Here is a 12,714-nt window from a genome sequence, read left to right as displayed (position 1 = left end):
GCCTTTCCCTTTTCCAGATATCAGGTTAACAAGTTATATTTACCAATCTGAAGTTCAGGAAAGATATCTGAGTTGAAGATTGACATTTGGGATTCATCACAGAATAGTTAGAGCCATGAGAAATGAGTAAATCACCTAAAGAATGAGTACAGCTAGAGAAGAGACTCCACCATAAGAGGCTAGAAGAGATGAACTAGACACTAAAGGATACTCAGAAGAAGACATAATAAGAGGGAGAAAACTTTCAGAGAGTGTTATTTAGGAAACCAGGAAGTAGGGCGTATTTGATGTCACCAGAGAATTGCATAAGATGGTGTTTAAGAATTATTGATAGTTAACAACACTGTGTTATAGACTTGACATCTGCTAAGAAGACAGATCTTAAGTGGTATCTTGATGGTAAAAAGAAAAAGAAAAAAAGAAAATGGTAATAGATATACTCAACTTGATTGTGGTAACTATCTCACAATGTAGATGTACACCAAAACATCAAGCTGTAGACCTTAAATATATACAATTTTAAGTTATTAATTATACTTCAATTAAAAATGTAAAGATTGATTATTGATGCTTCAATAGACTGCACTGAAGAAACTAGATATCCACATACAAAATAAATATATTCTCTTATACCATATACAAAAGTTAACTCAAATGGCCCAAAGACCTAAACAGAAGATCTGAAATTATAAAATTCAGAAGAAAAGACAGATGAAATACTTCATGACATGGGGTGTCATAGCCAAGAAATCATTGCAAAATCTAAAGTGCAGGCACCAAAAGAAAAACAGATAGATAAATTGAACACCATGAAAATAAAAATCTTTTGTTCATTAAAGGACACTATTAAGAGAATGAAAAGGTAACTTATAGTATGGGAAAGCATTTGAAAATCACTTGCTGATAAGAGATTAATATCTAGAAAACATAAAGGACTACAACAGCAAAACAAAAATAATGCAATTCACAATGGACAAAAGATTTGAATCTAAATGGCCAATAAGCACAAGACACTCAACCTCACTAATCATTAGGGAAAAGCAAATCATAACACAATGGGCTACCATTTCATATCTGTATGATGACTATTATAAAAAAACAGATAATAACAAGTGTCAGTGGAAGTGCTAAAATTGGAACCCTGCCATCGTTGGTGGGACTACAAAATGGTACAGCCACTGTGGAAAATGGCATGGCAGTTCCTCTAAAAAGTAAACATAGAATTACCATCATCTTTTTCTAACTCAACCTGGGTATCTTCTATACTGCTCCCAACATCAGCATGTGAACCTTAAGTCTGGATCATGGAAACCTCCAGATAGACTTTGTCTCCTCAGACTAACTTAGACTCTACTGACACAGGCTCTGTGTAGAAGGTCTGCCTCACCCCAGTGTGTTCTGAAGACTCCAGGAGAGAGAGGTGAGTCCTTTTCCCTTAGGGACAAACATTAGGACATCTGAGCAGGATCCTGATGTCTTTGTGGGAAGAGAGGGGTGGCCTGCAGGATATAGTAGGAGATGTCGGGATGACTCAGTAGGAGCTGTTGGGATGGTTCATAGAATGAGTTCAGGTTTAAAGACAGAGCTTGCCATTTGGAAAACAAGCTTCCCCTCTAGGACCATGGCAGAACAGCAGATGCTGAGAACAGTCACAGTAGGATAGTGTCCCCTTTAATGTTGTTATTAGTGGTTAATTAAGCAATAATAATGACATTGATAGTTATTCTCCAGTGATCACAATGGATCTTCCCTAAATTATGAGAGGTAGGCAGGACGGGGATGAAGGTCTCCACATGATAGATAAGGAGACAATCCAAGGAGCAGAAAGGTTAATAGCCTCATCAAAGCCATAGACTGGGACTCAAACCTAATTTCTCACTCATAACCTTAGCTCACAGTTCTGTCCACAATACAGCATAAAATCAAAACTCCAGATTAAGTCAAACACAAAATGAATAGCAAACCTTGACCCAGTTGTGGCTGATTCTTACTTAAATAAGTCACACTCAGAAAGCACACATGTCAGGCATCCATTTGCGTATTCAGGGGAAGCTGAGTCCTTGGCAGGCCCTGCAGGAAGGAGGGTGAGGGTGGAGAGAGGCACAGTGGTCACTGAGACCAGAGGATGCTCTGCCTCCAGGGAAACATGCCTGATGTAATAGGATGTGAGGGGATCCCGGGGAGGGACCCCAGAGGACTGGAGATAGGAACAGAATGTCCCCAGAGTCACCCCAGAGAAGACACCAGGTCCATCTTGGGTCCCCTTTGGCTGTTCCTCAGGGACAGGGCCTGTTATTTCCTTTTTCTTTTAGAAGTAGAATAATTTATCATGAAGATTAGTCAGACCTCTTTATAACCCTCTTTCCCACCCTTCCTTCACTAACAGGAAAATGGTACCATTTGTCCTGAAGCTTCCAAAAAAATGAACCAAGCCTCATGCTGAGGGGTGAGAACACATGACCTGTGGTGGATGGTGGGCATGAGGACACAGGGCACGGTAAGGGAGCTGCACGACCAGGATGAGAGGCATGCATACCTGGGAGGGGGACTTCTGCTGGGATCAGCTGGCTCCTGGAGGGCTGGGGCAGAGGCCTGGGGACACAGATCTAAGAAAGAGGCCAAGTGAGTTGGAGCTGGCAGAATGACCAGAATGACTGGTATAACAGCAGAAACCTGACTATATAGTAATCACTAGAGGGATGACACAAAGTTTGAGTAAAGAGCCAATAGAAGAGTGCTTCATGTTTGAGGAGAACAGGTTAGGTCAGGGACATGAGCCTAGGGACCACAGGGCAGATCCATCTCTCATGGACTCTCATACCCAGATAGAAAATATACCTTCTCTGTGGCATGACCTCATCTCCTGACTTGAGGTCATGACTTCTCATCTTCTGTCATTCTTGTCCCTGTATATCTGTCCTTGTCTTAAGAGGAGAACTTCTCTCACCACACCCCCCCGCCCCCCTCCCCCCCCCAATACTTGGTCTTCTACAAGCCTCAGGTCCTGTCATTATTATTAGAAGAAACCCTCTGCTGCCTCCAAGGCCTGTGCTCTGTGTTGTATGTTAGGGACCACCTCATGCAGGTCTTATCTATGTAACCCAGACCAGGTTAGTACTTCCCTCCTGTGAGTGCTACTTGCTATCCTCCTGCCTCAGTCTGGCCCCGCCTCAGTCACAGCTGCTGAAATAGTCTAGAGAAAAAAGGAGAAATCAAAAATAAGGAGATGGAAGGGACAGATCAGTTATACTTGTTTATTAAAGGTTCAGCATCAATGAGCGCTATATATTCAGTGTGGTCCTGTAGATTGAATCTTGGCATTAAGGTTAGAAGATGTGAAATTGATTCCTTCATTTGCCCCTTATTTCCTCCAGGATGATCACTTGGGGACTTTGCTTACCAAATACATCATCCTGAGATGCTCTCAGATTAAAAAGGTAGCCTACCTAACAGTTTACTACACTGACTGAATGCTCTTTAGATATGGAGCCACATACAATTTTGGGGGAGACATTGAAATAAATGACACAGGCTTTCTTTAGTCATTTGGTCACCTTTTGGCTGTGGAGGCAAGAAACAAGACAATGACAGGTAAGGTCTTGACAGAACATGCCTGCCAGGTGTGTGGAAGGGTGGTAGGAAAGAGAAGAAACCAGATAAGCAGAGTTGGATTGTGAATGACATTAGAGGTATATTTTTGTTGAATCTGGAAAGGGGGAAGATGGTGTATTATTTGGCATTTTCAACAAGACTAGTCAAGCAGTAAGACTGAGGTTGTGTGGGCAAAGAAACTGGAGGGCCTGTGATGGAGCTCCTAGGAAGTGGGCCCTCAAGGAGGAAGAGAGACCTGTTTTGAACTGGAGAAGCACATTCACTTAGGATAAGGGTGACACCATGGAGAAGAGGATGTTCTTTCATTCATTCAAGAATTATTAGCACGTTTCTCTACCATGGATATACTAGCAGTAAATGTAAAAACACAGCCCCAGTGTCATGGGGCTTCCCATGCTCTTGGTCCCAATGCTGTCTTAGAGAAAATGTAGATATACATTAGATGTGGAGACGTTTCTAATTAAAAACAAACAAACAACAACAACAATAAAAACGCTTCTTATTCTGACCTAAACTGATGGAAGGTTTTAGAGAATTTCCATTTGTGGAGGCACTTAAGAGATAGCCAGTGAGCCTCACTTTGCCTCAGAGTTATATTATCCAGCAGCAGAAAGGAGGAAGATTCTCCAGGAATGGAGTCCTTCATGCATTTATTTAAAAAACACCTACTGAGCACCAAACAGGTTCAATAGAGTTCATGGATACAGAAATGAAGAAAGCACAGTCCTTTTACTAAAATCACTCACAGTCCAGTGAATGGACAAATGGGTGCATTAGCAACACATATCACACTCTCCCCATGTTATTTAATTCAGCCCATTAATAAGTCTTTCTTCAAAACACTGAGAAAATCTACCTGGAGGAGTCTGCAAAGGCTTCATCAAGAAGGTGCCAGGATCTTGGTCAGGTGTGGAAATAGGCAGGGGAAAGTATTCCAGATAAATAGTCCTAGCTGCAAGCATGATTGTTTCAGGTGGTGGCAGATTCTCCAGTGTGGCTGAACCTAGGATGAATATATAAAGGAATGGTAAGAAGTGAGGTTAATAATATAGGCAAGACCAAGTTTGTATCCATGTTGAGTAGTTTAAAATTTTTCTTGTAGTCATGAGATCTCCAGTGGTTTTCAGGAGGTCTGTCACACCATGGTAGATAGACGGATTGGTAGTGGAAAACTATAGGGAGAGCTTTCTAGTGGCACAAGCAATTGATGATGTGACTTCAGGAAGACAAAAAGGGCAGAAAGAGGAGACAAGAAGCATGAAAGAATTCAGGGGAAGGGTCCTGGGGCACGTTATTGAGAAAGATCTGACAGAAGCTGTATGACTGAAGCATAATGGAGAAGGGAGATGTACAAAGGGATGAGGCTGAAAAATGAGCAGGGACTAGACCCTGCAGGAACCTGTAAACTAGGGTGAGGAATGTGGATTCCATCGTTAATATGGTGATCTTAGTAATTCCAAGAAGGTCTTAGGCAAGTTCAGTTCAGTTCAGTCACTCATTCGTGTCCGACTCTTTGTGACCCCATGAATTGCAGCACGCCAGGCCTCCCTGTCCATTACCAACTCCCGGAGTTCACTCAGACTCACGTCCATCGAGTCAGTGATGCCATCCAGCCATCTCATCCTCTGTCGTCCCCTTCTCCTCCTGCCCCCAATCCCTCCCAGCATCAGAGTCTTTTCCAATGAGTCAACTCTTCACATGAGGTGGCCAAAGTACTGGAGTTTCAGCTTTAGCATCATTCCCTCCAAAGAAATCCCAGGGCTGATCTTCTTCAGAATGGACTGGTTGGATCTCCTTACAGTCCAAGGGACTCTCAAGAATCTTCTCCAACACCATAGTTCAAAAGCATCAATTCTTCGGTGCTCAGCCTTCTTCACAGTCCAACTCTCACATCCATACATGACCACAGGAAAAACCATAGCCTTGACTAGAAGGACCTTTGTTGGCAAAGTAATGTCTCTGCTTTTCAATATGCTATTTAGGTTGGTCATAACTTTCCTTCCAAGGAGTAAGCGTCTTTTAATTTCATGGCTGCAATCACCATCTGCAGTGATTTTGGAGCCCCCCAAAATAAAGTCTGACACTGTTTCCACTGTTTTCCCATCTATTTCCCATGAAGTGATGGGACCGGATGCCATGATCTTAGTTTTCTGAATGTTAAGCTTTAAGCCAACTTTTTCACTCTCCTCTTTCACTTTAATCAAGAGGCTTTTTAGTTCCTCTTCACTTTCTGCCATAAGGGTAGTGTCATCTGCATATCTGAGGTTATTGATATTTCTCCCAGCAATCTTGATTCCAGCTTGTGTTTCTTCCAGTCCAGCATTTCACATGATGTACTCTGCATAGAAGTTAAATAAGCAGGGTGACAATATACAGCCTTGACGTACTCCTTTTCCTATTTGGAACCAGTCTGTTGTTCCATGTCCAGTTCTAACTGTTGCTTCCTGACCTGCATACAGATTTCTCAAGAGGTAGATCAGGTGGTCTGGTATTCCCATCTTTTTCAGAATTTTCCACAGTTGATTGTGATCCACACAGTCAAAGGCTTTGGCATAGTCAATAAAGCAGAAATAGATGTTTTCCTGGAACTCTCTTACTTTTTCCATGATCCAGCGGATATTGGCAATTTGATCTCTGGTTCCTCTGCCTTTTCTAAAACCAGCTTGAACATCAGGAAGTTCACGGTTCACGTATTGCTGAAGCCTGGCTTGGGGAATTTTGAGCATTACTTTACTAGCATGTGAGATGAGTGCAATTGTGCGGTAGTTTGAGCATTCTTTGGCATTGCCTTTCTTTGGGAGTGGAATGAAAACTGACCTTTTCCAGTCCTGTGGCCACTGCTGAGTTTTCCAAATTTGCTGGCATATTGATGTTCTCTAAGAACCTTTCTTAGAGAAAATATTTAGAACTTGGAGGGGAGTGAATTGTCATAGGAAGTGAATAATCAGGCTTAATTGTTTGTTATGTATTCAAGCTTTACATTTCAGAAGAGAAACACCCTTTTGTAATTAGGAGTATAGGTTGAGTTGGAAGGCAAAGGAAGACAGTGAATGTTTCTGGGTAAGTTTTGAATCAAATGGGTATCTGTGTCCTTCATAGCACTGTACTTGACTACGCAAAGACCACAAAAACTCTTCATCCACTGAATTCCTTTATGAAGGATGACTTACTAGCTCTATTGTTATTTAATGTCCTGACCACTCAATAGTTTTATGAACATCTTAAGGGCAGAGGTGAAATATAATGTTCCACAATTCATATTAGGATTATTTTCTAATTTCTTTTAAGGTCCAGAAGATCAAGGGCTAAGCCTTCCATGTAAATGATCAGAGTTTGAACCTGAACACTGTAATCCTGCTGACACTGTGCACTGTCCAGAAGGGCCCTGTGGAAGGGAATTTCTGTTGAGAGAGAAATTTCTGTTTGCCCTGTCAGCCTCCAGTATCACCTCAACTCATCAAGCAGTCTTTCTGTTGGTGGGGATCCCAGGCCTGTAGCACCTACATGTCTGGATCTCTGTTCCTTTCTGCTCAGCCTGTACACTGGCCCTGCTTGGCAACTGCACCCTCTTCTTCATCATTCAGGCTGATGCAGGCCTGCATGAGCCCACGTACCTCTTCCTGGCCATGTTGGCAGCCATTGATTCAGGTCTCTCCTATTCAACTGTACCCAAAATGCTGGCCATCTTCTGGTTCAGGGATTGAGAGATAAACTTCTATGCCTGTCTGATCCAGATGTTCTTTCTCCACTCCTTCTCCATCATGGAGTCGGCAGTGCTGCTGGCCATGGCCTTTGACTGCTATGTGGCCATCTGCAAGCCACTGCACTACAGCACCGTCCTCACTGGGCCACTTATCACCAAGACCGGCTTGGCTGCTGTGACTCGGGCTGTGACACTAATGACTCCTCTCCCCTTTCTGCTCAGACGCTTCCACTACTGCCGAGGTCCAGTGATTGCCCACTGCTACTGTGAGCACATGGCCGTGGTGAGGCTGGCCTGTGGGGACACTCGCTTCAACAACATCTATGGCATTGCTGTGGCCATGTTTATAGGGGCATTCAATCTGCTTTTTGTTATCCTGTATTTTATCTTCATCCTCTGGGCAGTTCTATAGTTTGCCTCTCAGGAGGCTCGCTACAAAGCCTTTGGGACATGTGTGTCCCACATAGGTGCCGTTTTAACCTTCAACACACCTCCCATCATCTTCTCAGTCATGCACCAGATAGCTCACCAGACTGCTCCACACGTGCACATCCTTCTTGCCAATTTCTATCTGCTCTTCCCACCCATGGTGAATCCCATCATCTATGGGGTCAAGAGCAAGCAGATTTGTGAAGGAGTCTTGGGACTGTTCCTGAGAAAGGATGTATAAATGATGTCTGGATCAGACAGGCATAGAAGTTGAGGGGTAGGCGGAGATAGAGTGGGACTGGTGGAATGCTGAAGTGGGGCTGAGGGAATGATAGGTGGTAGGGGGCTGCCAGAGTCTCCATGCTCAGTTCTTTCTTGCGTGTATGCTAAGTCACTTCAGTCATGTCTGACTCTTCGTGACGCTATGGACTATAAGCCTACCAGGTTCCTCTGACCAAGGGATTCTCCAGGTAAGAATACTAGAGTGGGTTGCCATTCCCTTCTCCAGGGGATCTTCTCAACCCAGGGATCAAACTCCTCTCTTATGTCTCCTGCCTTGGCACCACTAGCACCACCTGGGAAGCCCTTAGTCCTTTCCTGGTACACTGAAAAAGCTAACTGGTATCCTGCAACTCAGAGTCACCAGTCTGATCTGTGCTCAAGGTTCTGTGTAGTCAGATAACCTCTTGACTCAAATCGCTGACTTTGTTGTCTCCTCAGAAAGCCCATTCTTCTATCAGAGGCAAAGGTTAGACCCACTCTTCTGTTGGCAACATCACTAAGAACACAAGGATGCCTTTGCATTTATTTACGAAGTGGATTTGGTAAATTATCCAGTCAAGATCTGGGTAAGGACCAACATTTCATCTGAGGCAGGAATGTCCCTTTAGTCTGACAATTTGTGCCCCATCTTTGCCTAAATATTACCAGTTTTGAGAGCTCATGATCTTCCAGGGCTATAGGCTCCAATATAGACAGCTTTACATGTTAAGATTTATTTCTTCAAATAAGTTGGCTTATTGTTTGACTTCTTTTGGCCTCTACGTCCCCATGAACAATCACTCCCGTTAAATACTTTCAGTAAGACAAGTCTTTCTGCCATTTGTCTATGTATCATGCAACTCTTTATTTGCACACAGATGTATTTTATGTTTTTACAAAGAATGTGAATTCCTCTTTTATTTACTAGTTCATTCACAAAATATTATTGAGTGCTAAATCTATGCTAGGGGCTGTACATGGATTGTTATGGTAGGGATGCTAGACTTATGCCTATGTCCTGAGACAAAGAAGGAAATATCAAGTGCGATATGATATGTTCTATGAACTCCCCATCACAAGGCCCAGTATCAAGTAATAAATAGGTAAGCAAAGCAGATGGGAAATGTAAATGTTTTTTCAAAGTGCTTCATAAAAATGTTTTATTAAGGTGACTTGTGTGTAACGAAGAAAACCCTAAAGACCATTTTAAACACATTTAATCTGGGGTCATTTCTCATGTTTCCATAGAAAATGGGGATATTGACCTATGCTTTCTTTTTTCCCTCTCTTTTCCTCTATCCAATACAAATTTACATACTATAGAATTCTCAAGTATTAATGTTGACAACTAGCATTTGTGTGGTCACACAAGCCCTTATTTACAATCTTTCACATATGAATTTTCTACATTTATCTTGTGACTCCTTTGTTTCCCCATACTGTTTAGAAATTATATGTATCTCTACCTATTCAGACTTAAATTGAAGAAGGTAGGGAAAACCACTAGACCATTCAGGTATGACCTAAATAAAATCCCTTATGATTATACAGTGGAAGTGAGAAATAGATTTAGGGGCCTAGATCTGATAGATAGAGTGCCTGATGAACTATGGACTGAGGTTCATGACATTGTACAGGAGACAGGGATCAAGACCATCCCCATGGAAAAGAAATGCAAAAAAGCAAAATGGCTGTCTGGGGAGGCCTTACAAATAGCTGTGAAAAGAAGAGAAGCAAAAGGCAAAGGAGAAAAGGAAAGATATACCCACTGGCATGCAGAGTTCTAAAGAATAGCAAGGAGAGATAAGAAAGCCTTCCTCAGTGATCAATGCAAAGAAATAGAGGAAAACAACAGAATGGGAAAGATTAGAGACCTCTTCAAGAAAATTAGAGATACCAAGGGAACATTTCATGCAAAGATGCTCAATAAAGGACAGAAATGGTAGAGACCTAACAGAAGCAGAAGATATTAAGAAGAGGTGGCAAGAATACACAGAAGAACTGTACAAAAAAGATCTTCACAACCCAGATAATCACGATGGTGTGATCACTGACCTAGAGCCAGACATCCTGGAATGTGAAGTCAAGTGGGCCTTAGAAAGCATCACTAAGAACAAAGCTAGTGGAGGTGATGGAATTCCAATTGAGCTATTTCAAATCCTGAAAGATGATGCTGTGAAAGTGCTGCACTCAATATGCCAGCAAATTTGGAAAACTCAGCAGTGGCCACAGGACTGGAAAAGGTCAGTTTTCATTCCAATTCCAAAGAAAGGCAACGCCAAAGAATGCTCAAACTACCGCACAATTGCACTCATCTCACATGCTAGTACAGTCATGCTCAAAATTCTCCAAGCCAGGCTTCAGCAATACGTGAACCATGAACCTCCAGATGTTTAAGCTGGTTAGAAAAGGCAGAGGAACCAGAGATCAAATTGCCAACAAATGCTGGATCATGGAAAAAGCAAGAGAGTTCCAGAAAAATATATATTTCTGCTTTATTGACTATGCCAAAGCCTTTGACTGTGTGGATCACAATAAACTGTGGAAAATTCTGAAAGAGATGGGAACCCGACCTGCCTGACCTGCCTGACCACCTGACCTGCCTCTTGAGAAACCTATATGCAGGTCAGGAAAAAACAGTTAGAAGTGCACATGGAACAACAGACTGGTTCCAAATAGGAAAAGGAGTACGTCAAGGCTGTATATTGTCACCCTGCTTATTTAACTTATATGTAGAGTACATCATGAGAAACGCTGGGCTGGAAGAAGCACAAGCTGGAGTCAAGATTGCCAAGAGAAATATCAATAACCTCAGATATGCAGATGACACCACCCTAATGGCAGAAAGTGAAGAGGAACTCAAAAGCCTCTTGATGAAGGTGAAAGAGGAGAGTGAAAACGTTGGCTTAAAGCTCAACATTCAGAAAACTAAGATCATGGCATCTGGTCCCATCACTTCATGGCAAATAGATGGGGAAACAGTGGAAACAGTGGCAGACTTTATTTGGGGGGCTCCAAAATCACTGCAGATGGTGATTGCAGCCATGAAATTAAAAGATGCTTACTCCTTGGAAGAAAAGTTATGACCAACCTAGATAGCATATTGAAAAGCAGAGATATTACTTGGCCAACAAAGGTCCATCTAGTCAAGGCTATTATTTTTCCAGTGGTCATGTATGGATGTGAGAGTTGGACTGTGAAGAAAGCTGAGCGCCGAAGAATTGATGTTTTTGAACTGTGGTGTTGGAGAAGACTCTTGAGAGTCCCTTGGACTGCAAGGAGATCCAACCAGTCCATTCTAAAGGAGATCAGCCCTGGGTGTTCTTTGGAAGGAATGATGCTAAAGCTGAAACTCCAGTAGTTTGGCCACCTCATGCGAAGAGTTGACTCTTTGGAAAAGACTCTGATGCTGGGAGGGATTGGGGACAGGAGGAGAAGGGGATGACAGAGGATGAGATGGCTGGATGGCATCACTGACTTGATGGATGTGAATTTGAGTGAACTCCAGGAATTGATAATGGACAGGGAGGCATGGCGTGCTGCAATTCATGGGGTTGCAGTGGTTAAGACTGTGCATTTCCACTGCAGGGGGCATGGGTTTTATCCCTGGTCAGGGAACCAAGATCCCACATGCTTTGCTGCATGGCCAAATAAAACCCAAATTAAAAAAAAAAAAAAAAAAGTGCCCTTATGCCCCGTATAAGGAAAGAAGGCAGAGAGAAATTGAACTATGGTACAGATCCAACATAGCCTTGGCTACTCCAAGAACTCTTTCTAGAATGGGCTTTCAGCTTTCTCCTTAGTTGGGTCACAATAACCACAGCATTGGGCTACTCTGGAAGACATGTGGCATTGAAGTTTCTGAGGCTGAGACAACCCTTGGGGAGGCCAACAGATAAAGGCTGCTTGGTAGCAGCCGCTGGGGCTCAAGTGCCTCACTAAAGCAAATCAGGGTGGCTTATCAGTGTCTGCTACACTCGACCGAGGGAGACCTGCAAACCTCCCATCTTAGACCTTAAACCTCAAATTTCTTAGGCTCCTTGAATTCAGTCTGTTCAGAATTCTAGACATGTGACTTCATGAATAATTTGAAGGTCTAATGATTTTTCAAAGACCATCCTAACTCAAATATGTCAGTCCTTGTATGTATTATTGGGAAGGGATATAAAATATCCATGATATTCTTTATGGGTCAAGAAAAGTAGTAAAACTAAGTTTAGACAATCCATTGGCTTTGTCTATTTTTTTTGATATGGGAACCAGTAAGGTTCCTCAGGGGCCTAAGGATGGGTTTTGCCAGATTCATTACTGCTGATATAATAGACTCCTTGGCCTGTGGAAAGTCCTTTATCTATAAAAGAATTCCTCCCTACCCTGACTTCTCCTGCCCCTCCTCTCCCACCTCCTCAGAAATCAGCTGAAGAGAGATAGGGAATGGCCACAGACAGATGGCATTTCAGGAGAGTTGCTAGAAGAAGGGCTGTGGATAAACTTAGGTGAGAGGAGTGAGGACTCTGCATGTCACTTTCAGAAGATAGCCATCTCCCCTCTCCTCACTTCTCTCCCACTGCTCCTTTTAGTCCTTCTCTGACATGAGGCCTCACTTTATGTCTACTTGGTAACATTACTACATGATATTACTGAAGCAGAAATTCATGTACCTATCCCTTAATCTGCTCAGGCAATCTACTAGCATTCCTTGAGAACTT

The 12,714-nt window shown here is 42.7% G+C and overlaps 1 pseudogene; it reads left to right on the top strand.

Annotated features, from left to right (window-relative positions):
* Window positions 1–3,584: 3,584 nt before the first annotated feature.
* LOC129627843 (olfactory receptor 52K1-like) lies at window positions 3,585–7,985 on the top strand (annotated as a pseudogene).
* The last annotated feature ends 4,729 nt before the right edge of the window (window positions 7,986–12,714 follow it).

Source organism: Bubalus kerabau, chromosome 15 (genome assembly GCF_029407905.1).
Source record: "Bubalus kerabau isolate K-KA32 ecotype Philippines breed swamp buffalo chromosome 15, PCC_UOA_SB_1v2, whole genome shotgun sequence".
NCBI classification, from domain to species: domain Eukaryota; kingdom Metazoa; phylum Chordata; class Mammalia; order Artiodactyla; family Bovidae; genus Bubalus; species Bubalus kerabau.
The sequence above is the reverse complement of the archived record's forward strand: the minus strand, read 5'-3'. Positions and strand labels throughout refer to the sequence as shown.